Source organism: Lepidochelys kempii, chromosome 1, assembly GCF_965140285.1.
Source record: "Lepidochelys kempii isolate rLepKem1 chromosome 1, rLepKem1.hap1, whole genome shotgun sequence".
In the NCBI taxonomy this organism is placed as follows: Eukaryota; Metazoa; Chordata; order Testudines; family Cheloniidae; genus Lepidochelys; species Lepidochelys kempii.
The window spans coordinates 260,311,372-260,328,608 of NC_136380.1; the positions used below are offsets into that span (position 1 = coordinate 260,311,372).

The window sequence follows — 17,237 nt, forward strand, 5'->3', positions numbered from 1 at the left end:
GGCAAGAGTTGTGGCTAATGGGCGGAGAGATCATCGAGGCAATACCCAATTAACAGTACGGAGGGGTGAAAAGGGGCGAGGAGGTGTATGATGGGCAGGGAATGAAGCCAATAGGCGGGGAGGTCGTCGCAACACTGTCCAGTGAGCGGCGCGGGGGGGCGGCACGGAGGTGTGTCTTGGTGTGTTTGGGTTCGTGCTCCTGGGGGAGGGAGACGGCGGCGAGGAAAGTTTTTATTTTTTAATTTTATTTTGTTTTCAGTTTCTGGGGTTCGCGCTTCCCCGGCGGGTGAAGCGAGCGGGCGGGAGGAGCTGCCCCCAGCGCTAAGAAGAAGGGGGCTACGCGCGCCACAGCGGCGGCGGCTCCTCGGCGGTGAGTGCGGGACAGGGCCCCCCCCCCCCCCCCCCCCGACCCACGGGCACACACAGCACGGCGGGGTCTCCGCTAGCCCCTGCCATGCACCTCCTTGGGGCCCCGCGCTGCCGCTCTTCCCGCGGGCAGGCCCCTCCCCAGCACCCAGGGGCAGCGGGGGTCTGGCTGGAGACCGGCCCCGCCCTGTGCGATCCCCGGCCCCGCCAGGGGTCTCCCGGGGCCGCTGCCGACTCGAAGCCGGGGGTGGCCGCTCGCTGGCCTCTGCCCGGGCGGCTCGACTGGGGGCTGAGGCGGGGCCCGCAGCGTGGGTGGGTGGGTGGGTGGGTCTAGGCCGGGAGTTTAAACTGGTGGCTGAGCCCCGCCCCGTGCGGAGAAAGGGGCAGCCCGGGGTTCCGCCAGGAGGAGGCGACGAAACGGGCCCGGAGCCCGCAGTTTCCTTCCCTCAGGGCGGGGGCCGCGCTGCTGACGGGCGGTTGGGGCCCTGTCTGCCCGCGGCCGGATGGGGCCTGCAGCTCCGCGCTCTGCCCGCGGCACGAGCCTCACCGCCGCTTCCTCGGCGCGACGTGCGAGGCCCCAAGGGGCCCGCGGGGCATCCCACCTGCCCCCCGGCACAGCCCCGGCCGCCAGCTCCGCCCAGCAGCGGGGACGAGAGCCGAGCCGCACCGCCTGCGGGAGGCGAGAGTGGGATGTGGCCCGGGGAGAGACTAGGAGCCTCTCTGAGCGCAAGCGGTTTGTCCTGGTTCCCTGCCGCCCCCGAGTAAGCCGCTAACCAACCTTTAGTGGTTGCAATTAGTCTGCCCCCGGAGTGTGGATAAACTCCCGAGGTTATTTTCATAGCACTACAAACCCCATTGGGTTTGTTTAACATGCTGCTAGTGTAAATGGGTGTGTAGGCGGGAGGAGAGACCGAACTCAAGAGATGTGTCCCAAGCTAGAACCAGTTCTTAGAGCTGTTCGTTTCATAGGAAAATGCGAGAAGACAAATTGCTAGTGCTGCTTAACACTGACTGCAGGATGGTGCCCAGCAGACTCTCCTGTGCCTGCTTTGTGATGCTCCATATGTTAATAATATATATTATATATGACTAAATAGGAATAGGACATACATGAGGTCATCTATGTTTGTGAGCGGTTTTTTTTTTAACCGAACCTAGAGATAAGTGGTTATGCTGAGGCTATATATTTGCATTCATAGTCAGACATGCTTAGTATGATTCTTTGGATTTACTGTCCCAGTTTAACTTCTATAAACAGGCTTTTTTAATGTCAGAGTATATCTTGTTTTTTTAAACTTTTGGTTTTAACTTGCAGATTATTTTGAGCAGTCTGTAGAAACACATACTGCTTGCAGAGCATTGTTAGCTTCAAGTTCTTCTAGTCATCTGTTTATATTTAAGAAAAACTCCTGTATGACTAGCTAAGAATCATGAGTATCTTGCCTTTGCATTTAACAAGACTCTAGATTTTCTTGAAAGATGCTTCAAAAAATGGTAATAGGCTTTGGTGGCTTGTATAGTCACTTCATTTTGAAAATCTGCATGACATTACAGTTGTAGACTAATGCACAAGAGCAGATGGGTGTATTCATGTACCTCAAAATAAGACTAATCTGTTTAGCCCATAACAGTTTAATTGAATTATAACATCTGGAGTTGGCTGGCCCATCCAGGGGTATAGGCCACAGCTCTAGTTCAATGCACATCAACCGGTAAAACACATTCTGTGAAGTAAGGTAATCATTCTGTGTGTGTCTGGCATGTTACTTCAGTGTGATTCTGTCATTGGAGCTAGGCTAACTGGAGAGGAGTTAATTACGTAGGGATGACATAGGCTTACAGGCTTGCAGTAACAGTGTGGGAGGTCTCTTCACTGCTGAAAGGTCAGCTGCTGTCTTTTTTTTTTTTTTTTTAACAGCAAGGTGTAGCTAATGCATGTTTAAAAATCTAATCCCTCCAAGCCTAGAGATAACTTTCAGGAAATACCAACTTCCTCATACACATGCAAACCGGCAAAAAATACTTTAATTGATAATTGAAATTTACAGATAGGCAAAGAAGAAAGTCTGCTTGAGGATTTACTGGAGTTCAATTTAAGGATATTTACTTTGTGTATTTTGAGGTGATGTTGACAATTTGTGTTTTAACAGTTTATAAAGCTTTGATTTTTTTTTTAATCTTGGCATCTACTGTAATTAAATTATTATTGCCTGACCCCCATATACTGTCCCACATGTGTGAAACTTTAAATTGATAAAAATAAAAACAGAAATTATTAAAAAAAAAAATTGAATTCTGCCAAGCCTCATGATCTTGCTGTAAAGTCCTAGTGGAGGTAAGGTGCAAGCTATATAGCTAGGTGAGTTCAACATTATACTCTAGCCCCTCCTCCCCCCGCGCCCTCCCTCCCTGTCCCCCAAAATCTGGGTTTGACCTTGCCTACCTAATCCCAGTAAAAACTACATAGCATTCTCATTACTAGGATTTTACAGCAAAATAGCTAATGGGAGTTAGATTGTAAAAACATACCTTGTTTGTCAGTGAAGGCATAGCCTCGATTTCTAGTATCCACATGGAGATATTGATGGGAGGTCCAGAACTGGAAATCTTTTCAGTCTCTGTCTATTAGGTGTGCACAGGAAAAATTGGGACACGTTATCTACAGAATAATCAGGATCCTCAGCGACATATAGTTCCTTGCTACTGCAGATATTTTTATATTGCTGCATATTATGGCAGAAAAATCTAAGCGTTCATTTTAAAAATTAAACCTTCAAAGTATGGTATCAAAACCTTCTAACCAATTTATTTGAGCATTAGCTTTCATGAGCTACAGCTCACTTCATTGGATGCATCCGATGAAGTGAGCTGTAGCTCAGGAAAGCTTATGCTCAAATAAATTGGTTAGTCTCTAAGGTGCCACAAGTACTCCTTTTCTTTTTGCGAATACAGACTGACACGGCTGCTACTCTGAAATCTAGATTTTAGAAAACGTTCTCCACCTTATGACAAATGTGAAGGTCACTTTTTATGCCTAAATGGTCCATTGACATTCTTTTTTAATGATTATAGTATTTGTTTTCAGAAATATTAGCATAGATTCCTGTCTCATGAGTATATTCTCATGGGACAGGAAAACCAAGAAAATAAGCATTCTCTAGTTGTAATAAGGCTTCTGATCAAAAACACATGGATTATAGGCTATATTAATAAAACTTACTTCCAGTGATTGTCCCACTAAAGGACAATGTGATGCGTAATAGAGCCTGCGGCTCAAGATCATCTTCTGGAAAGAACAATATCTGTTAGGACATGGGTGGGCAAACTTTCTGGACCGAGGGCCACATCTGGGTGAGGAAATTGCATGCGGGGCCATGAATGTAGGGGTGCAGGAGGGAGTGTGGAGGGGGTGTGGTGTGCAGGAAGGGGCTCAGGGCAAGGAGTTGGGGCAGAGGAGAGGTGCAGGGTCTATGAGGGGGTTCAGGGAAGGGGGTTGGGGTTCAGGAAGGGTGTGGGCATGCAGCAGGGGGCTCAGTGCAGGGGGTTGGGGTGCAGGATGCTCAAGGGAGCTCAGGGCAGGGAGTTGGGATCTGGGATCGGGGTGCAGGCTCTGGTCCAGTGCCGCTTACCTGGAGTGGCGCCGGGGTGGCCAATGGGAGCTTTGGGGGAGATACCCACAGGCAAGGACAGCACGTGGAGCCCTCTGCACCCGCTCCCCCAGGGGCTGCAGGAATGTGGTGCCAGCTGCTTCCGGGAACGGCGCAGGGCCCGCGGCACCACAGAGGCAGCAATCCCGTGGGCCGAATCCAATGCCCTGAGGGGCCGGATCTGGCCTGCAGGCCGTAGTTTGCCCACCCCTGTGTTAGGACTTCTGGCTGTATTGCTGATAAACTTAGCCAACCTAACCTGTAGTGCTTTTCTTCTTCTTTTGTTCTTTTTCTCTCCACAAATAAAAAAATCATTCTACAGTTCAACTCCTGGGCTGTGTGTGGCAGTTAACAAAATGAATACAGCTTTTTGCAGGATTTGACACTAAATATTTTCATTACAGCCAACCTAATAGAAATAGGGATGCTTTTAGTACTCTAGGCAGCTATTACCTTCAGATAAAGCTGCCAATAGATATTTCTGTTTCAGCCTTGACTGGTTGAGTAGAAGTCAGAAATCCTCTGATTTCTCTCCTCCCTTCCATATCAATGTGGAATAAAAGGTGCTCTCCTGATACCAAAAATAATAAAATAGATAACTTTTAGAAAGGTCTGTTCTTTACCCTCCAGACAAGTAGTGAAAACATTCTTAGCTGTGAGATCCACAGAGCAGCAGATATACTTGCTTGCTAACATTTGGTATTTCATTCCATTTGTGAGGCAATGGACATATAATAAGAATATATAGCATTTAGACAATGCTTTGTGTTTTTGAAGCAATGTACAAACATTAATCAGTCTTCACATCACCCCTTTCTCAGTAGCATACTGCTATCTTTGTCCTCTCGCATAGACATTGTGAGAGAAGATTCTGAAGCTTTTATGTTTTCATGAGTGTAGGGGTTGTAATCTCATTTTGGATGAACTTTTTGTTTACAGTATATTGAACTATGGAGATGACCTTTACTAGTTTGGCAGGCTGTAGTTCAGAAATCAGATAAACCAGCAAATACATTTAAATTATTTTGTATAGATGAGTGAAAATGTGGTGGATTATTTATGCAAGATGTGGAAAAAACTTTTTTGTTCTTAGTTTTTCACCATTAAAACAAATAAACTTTACATATCTAAATGACTATAGCTAGAAACTGGAAAAGAAAAAAAAAACAACAACCCCCACCTCTTAACCAGCGAGGCTTTTTTGTGCTGTGGAAAAATATAGAATCAGATTAGATAAGAGAAATGGGAGGCACTATAAAATATAATGGAAGATGAATGCCATGAGAGAGAGAGTGGTCAAAATGCAAGTGTAAAGTATAAAGTGGTAGATAGCAAGAAGGTCAAAATACATGCAGAGAAGGCAGAGGATCAAAGGCCAAAAAAGCTAATTAGTAGATCAGAGGATAAGAAGTCAAACTGAAAAATAAAGGGGTGATAGTTTATTTTTTAGGCAGCTTGACAGATTATTAGGAGAGAGGTGATGCAATAATAGCATGTTGCTTGAAAGGGAAACTCAATTAGTTATGAAGGAAGGTAAGATTCACTTACTAATTCTTTTATTTAAGTTTTTACTTTTTAAAATTCCATCTCAATTTCTCACAGTCAGCATTATTAAAAAGCACTGTAATGGAAAACAAACTGATAAGGTTTCTAGTAGAGTCCTGAGCTGCTTGGAGGGTGAAGACTGATCTACTACGGAAGTCCTGATAATGAGAAATCAGTACCCTGATGCTGGTGGATCCAGCAGCCCTCTACAAAAAAGATCATTCTTGTAGCCATAGAGAGCTGCCGCCTCTGTCTCGCTGACAAATTCCAGGTTCTGCTTTCTGTCTTAATAGTCACACATAAGGAAACCCTTGCTGAATGACTATTTTTCTGTTCTTGCCTTACATAACTTATTTCTACTTCAAGACAGCCGGAACAGAGCTCATGTTAAGTCACCCTTCTAAGATCATATACTGTGTCCTGCAGTTCTGTGTTATCTTCCTTTGGAATTCAGTGTAGATTTAAACCTTCTTTATGAGAGCAAGTAATTAAAAGCATGTCTTTAAACCCTTTAAGTTAAACTGGCAGAAAACCCTGTATGGATGGTCTTGTTTTAAGAGCGGCTTATACTTATTTAGCTTGAATAATAAAATAAGAGCATCTGGGTAGGGATTTGTACCACTTTAACTGAATTGGTTTAAAGACATGCCTTTAAACTGTGCAAGTTTGAGTGTAGACAGGGCCTGAGTTTTATACAATGAGAACATGCTTTCCTAATGCACCTGTGTGTGGACTAGTTACTATAAAGCTTTTATTCTAAGCAAAACACTATTGCCTGGTCTAGGCACAGATTGTTGGACTAGTATAACTAATTTGGTTAGGCATGTGATTTTTTTAAAAACTATTATTTGTATTACCATAGTGCCTAGGAACCCTCGTCATGGACCTGTATCCCACTGTGCTACATACTGTACAAACACAGAATTAAAAGACTGTTTTGCCCCAAGGAGTTTACAGTTGAAGTATAAGATGAGAGACGACAGCTGGATATAGACAGGCAGGGGAATACAAGGAAACAGTGAGGTTGGCAAGCTGAGAACTATCTGCATCCCAATGCTGATCCAACAAGTTAAATTTGTTTTCGTTCCTTTGCTAGAAGGTGTCACCAACTGATAGGTGTAGTTGCGAAAAGTTCTTCCACAAGATTGTTCACTGTGTGTTTTTGAAAACCTTTTTATTTCATTTCTATCTTGGAATTGACCCTTAAACTTTTGCAAACAGTCTGCTTGCTTCTTCTGGAGAATCTTGGCATACCTTCTTGGAGCACTTTTCATTTCTCCGTGCAGCCTTCTGTAGAATCTGCTTCAGTACTCAGCAATTTGACATTTCTGTGATTTGGAAGCCTTCATAATGATACTCAACTCTATTGTTTGCAATAGAAAGAAAACATGAATTTACCTCCTTTAGCTGTTCAGTGAAAACATTATTTCAAATGGCTGGGTTCATGTTCACAAAAAAATGCCTTAATAAAGATATGCTAAAGTTAACATAGTAGGTAAAAACATTTATTAGCTATAGCAGAGTCTTGCACAGTCTTTATGATCCTTTAGAGAAAATAGTGTAGCTTCGGCGTCTGATTAAGTGCTGAAATTAGCCCTCTCTTTCTTCACTCCCAAGTGAATTTAGTGGCACCATTGTCTCCATCAGGGTATCAAAGTCCATGACAGAAGCTGGCTCCTATAGCTTGAAGAGAAAAGAGCCTGTTTGTAGAAAGCAAGCAGCTCCCAACCAAGATACATACATTTGCAATAACTGCCAAAGATCATGCAAATCTTGGATTGGACTATTCAGTTGCATGAGACATTGCAAATCATCTATGTCATGGGCTGCAATTCCCAGTCTCTCGCAGACTAAAGGTTGCCAACACAAGTGAATTAAGTTGCTTAAATTCAAGAATGCCCTGTAAAATTATTTCTCATAAGGTAGCCAGAATTCAGGCTCCGTTTTTGTCATGGATTCCCTGACTTTCTGGGACTTCTGCAGCGGCCCATGCGGCTGGCCCGGGAGCCGCCTGAGGAGGTCGGGCAGCCCCTGGGCCAGTTAGGGTGACCAGATAGCAAGTGTGAAAAATCGGGATGGGGTGGGGGATAATAGGTGCCTATATAAGAAAAAGGCCTGAATATCAGGACTGACCCTATAAAATCAGGACATCTGGTCACCCTAGGGCCAGTCGCACCGGATGCTCCTGGGGCAGTGTTGGGGCCCCCCTGAAACCTAGCAGAAGGAGTTTGGATGTGGGGGGATTGGGGTGCTGGGCAGTGCTTACCTGGCGGGGCTCCCCAGAATGACAATGGGAAGTCCCCTCCCTCAGCTCCATGTGCTGCCTCTGCCTGCAGGTACCACCCCTGCAGCTCCCATTGGCCGCTATTCTCGGCCAATGGGAGCTGCAGAACTGGGGCTTGGGGCAGAGTGGAGGCAGCATGTGGAGTTAGGAGCTGGAGGTCACCGCTTCCCAGGAACCAGGTAGGGAACCTGCACCAGCCCTGCCAACCTCCCCCCCCCCCAGCACCTGCCGTTCTCCCCTGGGTGTCTCCCCTCAGCACCCACGGTGCTTCTAGGGCTGACCCCCCCAGTCTCCCTCCCCAATGTTTTAGTCGGGGTATATAGTAAAAGTCATGGACCGGTCACAGGCTGTGAATTTTTGTTTACTCCCTGTGACCTGTCCATGACTTTTACTAAAAATACTGTAACCGTGACTAAAACATAACCTTAGCAATAATATGTCTCACATGAAATAGTAGCTTCATGACATTGACACCTACTCTTTTTAAATAGTTTTAAATCTGTCTTCATTTATAACCTTTGAGGGCTTGTCTACCCGATAGTATAACTGCAAAAAAAACAAACAAAACAAACCTGATACAGTTAAACTACTGTAGTTATTTGAGTGTAACTCTCCTGGGTGGACATGCTTATTCCAGAATAAAAGTGTCTTTTTTTCAGTTTAGTTTAATCCACTTCGAAAATGACATGTTAACTGGAAAAAGGCACTGTTATCCCAAAATAAGTGTGTCCACATGGGGAGTTATACATATAACTGTAGCAACTTAAATTCACAACCCTTCCTGTATAGACAAACCATTTGTCTGATGAAGAATTTTCAGTTTTGCCTTTTTCCATTTATAGTAAATGCTTAATTTTCTACTTGTTTCTTATGGAGCTTGAAATGAACAGGACTTCTGTTAGTTCTTGGAGAACGATCCTTATAACATTTCCACAGGTCTCCTGGTGGGTCTATAAGGTCATTATTTCCATTTCTGATAGCTCACCATTCTGGAGAGAGAAGATGTTGCAAACGCACATTTTAAAAAAACCCAGTCAAAGCTTGATAATAAAGTGTAAGTCTGGAGTTTTGGATGCAGTATTCTAGCTATTAGCATATGTCCCTTAAAGTCAAATTATCCCTGCTTGACTGTGTCTTAAATCTCATTGTCGTCATTTAAAAAAAAAAAATTAAAAAACCCAACCAAACAACAAACCCTCAAAATAGAGAGCATGCAACAAAAGTCTTCACAATCATACTACCACAACCATGTCATGAGGTTTTAGATAAAATACAATCTGAGGTGATAAAATTAACCATACAAGAAAGGAAACAAAAAGAAGTCTGAAAAAATAGACCTCTCCTGCTGCCATTGGCATAAGCATAGAAACCTCATACTGAGACTTAATGCAGATTAGCACAAAGGACCTTTTATGATGTATGTCAAGAATCCATGTTTTAGTACCTTTCCAAGATTCACCTAAAAGCATATCTCCAAAGAAGAGTACAGAGATACATAATAGACAATGATGTTTTGTTTAATGTATATTTACATGATAGACTGTAATGGCTCATCCACTAGAGAAGTGTGTTTTAAAACAGATTACAAGGACTTGGAAGCTAGCCATGAAAGTCATTCTCAATGATTTTAGGAATATTTTCTTGATTAAAACATAACTACGTTTATTACAGGTCTGTTTTGATAATCATTATGCAGACTATCTGCTTTTGGATGCATATTATGTCTACCTTACATACATAGAAAGTATCCATTTAGATGCATAAGGTGGTATTTCCCTATGCATTGCATTTTTTTGTTTTGTGTGTGCATGCCTTTTCCTTGTCTGCTGTTTGGTCAAAGGATAGGCATGGTGCCAAATGTGCTCACTGGCAATTAAAAATGTAGATGAGTAATTTTTTGTGAGGAGGATAGGAGCAAAAGTAGCCGTCCGCCACGGGAACCGAGACAAGCGTTGCAGGAAGTGCAGCTACTCCAACGAGACCCTGCCCCACGTCCTGTGCAGCTGCAAGCCCCACTCCAGAGCCTGGCAGCTGCGCCACAACGCCATCCAGAACCACCTAGTGAAAACCATCGCACCGCGCCTGGGGGAGGTCACCGTGAACTGCGCCATCCCCAGTACTGACAGCCCATTGCGACTTGACGTGGTAGTCACCGACGAGGCCCAGAAAAAGATTATCCTTGTCGACATCACGGTCCCCTTCGAGAACAGGACCCCGGTCTTCTGAGAAGCCCGAGCTTGGAAGCTGGAAAAATACGCCCCTCTGGCCGACACTCTGAGAGCGAAGGGCTACGAGGTGCAGATGGATGCCCTGATCGTCGGAGCCCTGGGCACTTGGGACCCCTGCAACGAGCGTGTGCTGCGGACCTGTGAGATCGGTCGATGCTACGCACGGCTCATGCGGCGCCTCATGGTCTTGGACACCATCCGATGGTCCAGGGACATCTACATTGAACACATCACCAGCCACCGACAATACCACGAGGTGTGAGCTGGTACGACATCGTGCATCCACTATGGGAAAGGGACTGAAAGGCTTTTTCCATTGGACCATATGAACTGGAACCATAAACTCAATGAACATTAAATCCCACCAAATGAGGGTAGATCCATCCCCATCATCTTATTCACTCATTATACTCCACACTTGAACATAGCCATTATATGGACAACATACCCCTTATCTCAATGTCTGTACTTTGACCAGTTAAACTTTTACCCCCAATCAGGGAGATTGCAGATTATGTATTCCTTATGCTACCAGCTCCTAACCGAATTTCGCACCCCTTGATAATCTGTGCCTTATTCCCTGATAACCAGAAACTTTTGTGCTTGAACTCTGTACCGTTTCCTTTTTATTTGAACATTATCGTAATAAAATTATTAAATCTGACAGTACCTGTGAGAGAATATGTATCAAGGCAGATGTGAATTGTCACTAGAGTCACAAATATAGATGAGGAAGAAAATTTTTGTGGTTCAAATCCTAGCTTCATTGAAGAAGTCTGTTTCTTTAAAGAAGGTAGCTCTTCCTTGGCTATCTTCCCCATCATTCCCCTTTCAATATTAGGTCCACGTGTTTTGGTTGTGATTTTTAAATAGGTGAGAATTACAGCTACGCTTGACAATACCAGATGTTTGTATAACATTACATCCTCAGAACAGGATGTGGTGCTAGGGTTTAAAAATTAAATTTAGGGGGGAAAAAAACCTCCAAGTGCTGTCCTTCAGGGATCAAACTTCAGTTTTGGGCCATTTCTTAAGTAGCTCATCCACCTTCTGCAGAATGCACCTTGGCACATTGCTATCGTATTTTCAGAAGTGTCTTTTTTTTAAAGTAAGAGTAAAGAATCTATGTATTTCACTAGGTGATATTCACTTTTCTGAATGAGACTTGAGTAGAAATTTGTGCTACAAATCCAATCTTGCTCATCCATTATCAGAAAAAGATTTCCTGTGGTGCTAGTTGATTACTCACAATTCTTTTTTTAAAGAAGCTTAAATAGAAGTTTAGCTTAATATAGTAGACTAATTTGGAAGGAAAAATGTGTACATTTGGTGGAAAAGAAATGTACTTAATTTCTTAACATTCTAGCTTCCACCATTTAGAAAATATTGGCAAAAAACGTATTTTCTTCTGATGTATTAACTATATACTGAAGCCTAAAAGAGTATTGCCAACGTCAAATGTTAAAAGTTTGATTCTTATTTGCCTTCTTGTTTTCCAGCATTGAGTGTGCCCTTGCTTTATATATTAAACCTTTTCTTGCCCTCATGGTTGTAGAGAAACTTTTTTCTTTTAATGAAAGCCAAGATTCTCAGGCTGTAGCATGAGTCTAGCAGCTGTCATTTAAGAAAAACACAACAAATTGCAATACTTGTGATGATATCCAGCAAGTTGGCAAGACTGCAAAATATTCCATATTGTGGGTTAATTTTTTTTGTTTCCTCTTGGTTTCCCTGGCATATGCTCTAGTCTGACATAGCTGTCTATTGCCTTTGGCTGTTTGTGGCTGCCTCCTTTTGTGAACAGGGTTTGAAGAGGTTGATGGAGATGAAAATACTCTTCTTTCTTCTTTGGTGACTCCTCACATTCACCTTCTCCAGTTGACTGGTGCCCCCTCTGGTCTTTTCCCACCCCTTTGTTGGCTGCCTGATTCCTCTCTTCCACCTTTTTCCTGAGAGACTTCTCCAACCCCTAACAAACTTCTCACCATTAGGAAGGTTTTTTTTTTCTCTTAATTTCAATCCATTATCCCAGGGATCAGAGAGGTGGAGGTAGAAGTCCCATTGTCTGAAACATTTTAAAAATTAGATAAAGCTTTGGAAAATATACGTAGGGAACAATCTGGTAGTACCCCTAAGGCAATGGTTTTCAAACTTTTTTTCTGGAGACCCATTTGAAGAAAATTGATGATGCCCACGACCCAACAGAGCTGGGGATGAGGGATTTGGGGTATGGGAAGGAGCTTTGGGCTGGGAGTGCAGGCTCTGGGGTGGAGCCAGGGATTAGGGGCTTGGGGCTCTGGACTGGGGGTGCAGGCTCTGGGGTGGGGCCAGGAATGAGGGGCTCCAGGTTTGGGGGGGGCTCAGGGCTGGGGCAGGGGATTGGGAGGGGGTCAGGGCTCTGGGCTGGGGGTGCAGGCTCCAGCATGGGGCCAGGGATGAGGAGTTTGTGGTGCAGGATGGGGCTCTGGATTTCAGGGGGGGCTCAGGGCTGGGGCAGGGGATTGGGGCACAGGGTTGAGGCACGGGTTTACCTCTGGTGGCTCCTGGTCAGCGGCGCAGCTGGGGTGCAGAGGCAGGCCTTCTGCCTGTCCTGGCACTGCGGACCACACTGCACCCTGGAAGCAGACAGCAGCAGGTCCGGCTCCTAGGCAGAAGCGCGCAAACAGCTCTGTGCGGCCGCCGCCTCCCCCAGCTTCCATTGGCTGGGAACTGGCTAGTGGGAGTATGGAGCCGATGCTCGGGGCGGGGGCAGTGTGCAGAGCCCTCTGTCCCCCCTGCCTAGGGGCTGGACCTGCTGCTGGCCGCTTCTGGAGGACAGCGTGGTGTCAGAACAGGTAGGGACTAGCCTGCCTTAGCTGGGCAGCACCACCGACGGGACTTTTTACAGACCGGTCAACAGTGGTGACCAGAGCTGCCGCAAGCAGTGCCTTATGTTCCATGACCCAGTACTGGGTCACGACCCACAGTTTGAAAACCACTGCCCCAAGGCATGAATAAAATGACATAAGAGGTCTCTTCTGTCTCTACATTCTATGTTGTTGGTAAGCATATTAGCTGAATGTTTTTGCTTAAAATATTAGTGAAATAGTTAACCTTGTTAATGTCTAAATTGTGAATACCTCACTGAGATGAATGAGGTGGATTAAAAAAAATTAGGACTATTTATAGGAGGGGAGATAAGGTATGTAACACCCTTTCTACTTTAAGGAAATTTACACTGGTGTAATTAAGTTTGTGCAGACCCCCAACATGGAAATGCTGCACCAGCACAAAGTGGGGTGTATATTAATGCAGTTTAATTTGGTATGTTACTAGATTGAGGCCCAGGCTAAACACAAAATTGCATCAGTTTAATTAAAAAGGTGTGATGTTGCACCACTTCAGTTAAAACAGTTTGCGTATGAACACTCTTGCATCATTTGTTAAACCAATTAAGTCAAGTCTAACTTTCTCCTGTTTCGCAAAAAGAAAAGGAGTACTTGTGGCACCTTAGAGACTAACCAATTTATTTGAGCATGAGCTTTCGTGAGCTACAGCTCACTTCAAACTGATGTAGGCAGGGTAGAGCAGTTTAAATCCAGACTAAAATAATGGTTTGAAAGACTGAAACAGTGTCGAGGCTTTGTAAAACTCTCTCATCTTTAGATTATAATTCATAATGAACTAAGGCTAAGGTTTTCAAAAGTGACCAGCAGTTTTGGGTGTCTCGGTTTTTGGGATCCAATTCTAGCTACCTTAAAGAGGCTTGATTTTTCACAAAGTGCTTAGCACCCTGTCACGGCGTGTCAGGTCACATAGGGTTAGCTGGAAGGGTGGAGCCGATTAGGTCCTACCCTGAGGACCCTTACTGTAACATGGGGTAGTATTACTTAGTGACTAGAGTCAGGGAGTGGCCCTTCCCCTTAGGGCAGCGAGGCCCACTGGCCAGAATCAGGGAAATAGCCCACCTCTGAGATTGCACGGCTGGTTGACCTATTGGGGGAATGGGGCGCCACTCAGGGGTCTGTGGCACCCTTAGTAATGGGACTTGGGCTCTCCCTGCTCCTCCGAACCCCAGCCCAGGGCCCTGGCAATAGTGCAGCCAATCTGCAGCCGATTAGGTCCTACCCCGAGGACCCTTACTGTAACATGGGGTAGTATTACTTAGTGACTAGAGTCAGGGAGTGGCCCTTCCCCTCAGGGCAGCGAGGCCCACTGGCCAGAATCAGGGAAATAGCCCACCTCTGAGATTGCACGGCCGGTTGACCTATTGGGGGAATGGGGCGCCACTCAGGGGTCTGTGGCACCCTTAGTAATGGGACTTGGGCTCTCCCTGCTCCTCCGAACCCCAGCCCAGGGCCCTGGCAATAGTGCTCACCCCTGAGTCAGCAGGGATCTTCCTGCAACACGCTGACCAGTCCCTCGGTTCACTCACCGGCAAAGAGTTCAAGTCCCCTGGGCTGCTGCTTATCCGTTACTCCTCGTCGAAACTCCTTGGGTCTCTGGGGTTCTCAAATGACTGGGCTCCCACCAGTGTCGTCCTTTCTCTGGGCTCATCTGGCAGCCTGGAGTCTCCAGTCAGGAACTCTGTGAGCCATAGTCAGGGTTTGTAGCAACTCCCTGAAGGGAGCTTGCAGCCTGCGTCCTTCCTTCCCAGACTGAGGAGGGCTGATGCCTTTTATATGCTGCCTCCAGGCTGAGTATGCCCAGCGGGTCAGAGTTAACTCTTTTGGGGCTGGTGCGGGGTAGGTATAGGGCTCTGTCCCTGTTGTCCTCTCTCATCTGGGAGAAGAAGTCTGCATTAGTGTGTGGGCCCTACCCGGGCAGTGTAATATGCTGAACTAGTAGGGTTGGAGCAGGGGTGAGCAAACTATTTTGGACCAAGGGCCACATCGGGGTTGTGCAACTGTATGGAGGGCCAGGTAGAGAAGGGTGTGCCTCCCCAAACAGCCTGGCCCCCGACCCCTATCCACCCCCGACCCATCCATCGCTCCTTGTCCCCTGACCACCCCCTCCCGGGATCCTGGCCCCTAACCACTCCCCTGGATGGGGAAGGTCCCAACCCCCCCGTCCTCTGACTGCCATGACCCCTATCCACACCCCCACCCCTAACTGCCCCCTGAGACCCCACCCCCATCCAACTCCTTGTGCTCCCCATTCCCTGACTGGCCCCCCCAAACCTCTGCCCCATCCAACTGCCCCCTGTCCCCTGACTGCCCCTGGGGACCCCCTGCCCCTTATCCAACCCCCCTGCTCCCCGCCCCCTTACCATGCCAGAGCCAGCCACGCTGCTGTGCTGCCCGACAGGAGCAGAGGGCCAGAGTGCTACCCGTGCGGCAGCGTGACTGCAGGGGAGGGGGAACAGCGGGGAGGGGCCAGGGGCTAGCCTCTCTGGCAGGGAGCTCAGGGACAGGACAGTCCTGCAGACCATAGTTTGCCCACTTCTGGGTTGGATGGTGAGATACCATCTCATAATCCGTGCGTTCGAATCCTTCATGGCGTTGATACATCGTAGGGGTGCATGGTCTGTAATGAGACGAAAGGGGCTCCTTAGTAGGTAATACCCTAGAGTCTCTCACCCATTTTACCGCTAAGGCGTCCTTTTTGATGGTGGAGTACTTGACTTCTCAGGGTAATAGGTTCTGGCTTAGGTACAGCACCGGGTATTCTTCCCCCCCTTGTTCCTGCAATAGCACACTGACCAGTCTCTCAGTTCACTCACCAGCAAAGAGTGCGAGTCCCCTGGGCTGCTTCTTACCCTTTCCCCCTCATTGAAACTCCCCAGGTCTCTGGGGTCCTCAAATGGCCGGGTTCCAACCAGTGCCATCCTTTCTCTGGACTCATCAGGCAACCTGAAGTCTCCAGTCAGGGACTCTGTGAGCCGTAGTTGGCATTTGTAGCAATTTCCTGCAGGGAGGGTTATAGCTTCCTTAGCCTGCAAAGCAGAGTTAACCCTTTTGGGGCTGGTGCAGAGTAGGTATGCCTCGTCACACACGTACCCTCTGAAAATCCAAACCTCTTTTAAAATGTCTCAGTGTAGGCACCCAGAATTTAAGCCCTTGAAATGACTATTCGCTTTTGAATATCTTGGCCTAAATTACAAGTACTGGGGGTTTTAAAATGCCATTACTGGCATTTGAATTTTACAAAACTTCTACAGGAAAAGGACTGAAAATTAAGGCCTTAATTCTGCAAACACTTAAGCAGATATGAAACTGTACACACACAAATAATTCCTTCAGTGGGACTACTCCCACTGAAGTGCTTAAAGTTAAGTCTATGCATCAATGCTTGCAGTTTTAAAGGCCAAAATTGTGTTTTTATTTAAAACTTTTCTCTCAGTGCCACAGTCTGTGTCTCTTCAAAGCAAACTTGTGTTAGTGTTAACAAGGAAAGTTATTTAGACATTCACAATAACTTTGTTAATGTACTGAACTTATTATAAACAGGTCAAACTTTTTAAACCCTAAACCCATATTTAGGCACCTAAATAACTTAAGACCACAAGTCCCATTGATATCAAACTGGTAATCCTGAAAGAGGATCATAGCCTCGGCAAAATTTTCTGCTTTCTGACTAATGGAAATTCAGAATATAGGATGCTGGTTCCAAATATAATATGCGCTGTTTATCAGTTCGTTGTTTTCACAGTAAGGGTATTGATGAGGCCCTGGAATTACCTTGTTCAGAATAGATGAGTATTTTAAGTGTGAAACTTCGTAGTTTAAAAAACGTGTGTAAAATCTGATATTCCGTTAATAATTAGGAGACTAGTTAGAGAAAAGACTACAAAAACCTCCATCCACTTTAGCAATTTTTGGTTATAAAATGAGGAGAAAGTAAAGAATTAGGAACATGTAAAAAAAAAAAAAAAACCCTGAATTAAATAAATTAAAAAAAAGTGTAAAAAGTCATTATCTTTATCCAGTATGGTAGATGTAAGTGTGTTCTCACACACAGTTGCAGTGAACGGGTATTGTTGCACCATTCAGTTAAACATCTTGGTATAGACAAGCCCTAAGTTGCACCTATGTAAACCCTGCCTTGTACTGGCATAGTGAATATACATTAGGAGTTTGCACTGGTGTAACGTCATCAGTGGAGTTATGCCAGTATGAATTTTCTTAATGTAGACCAAAAATAATGGATGATTCAAAAGACAGTAAATTGGGTGCTCCTGTTCCTATG

The 17,237-nt window shown here is 45.5% G+C and overlaps 1 protein-coding gene across 3 annotated transcripts in view; it reads left to right on the forward strand.

Annotated features, from left to right (window-relative positions):
• Window positions 1-281: 281 nt before the first annotated feature.
• Window positions 282-17,237, forward strand: part of TNRC6B (trinucleotide repeat containing adaptor 6B) — a 212,332-nt gene continuing 195,376 nt past the window's right edge. Inside the window, exon 1 of one of the 3 annotated variants that reach the window (XM_073326943.1) lies at window positions 282-370. The gene's annotated coding sequence lies outside the window, so the exon portion shown is untranslated. Of the gene's footprint in view, window positions 371-813; window positions 1,128-17,237 lie in introns of those variants that run through there. The other 2 variants (XM_073326935.2, XM_073326995.2) reach the window with 2 other exon arrangements.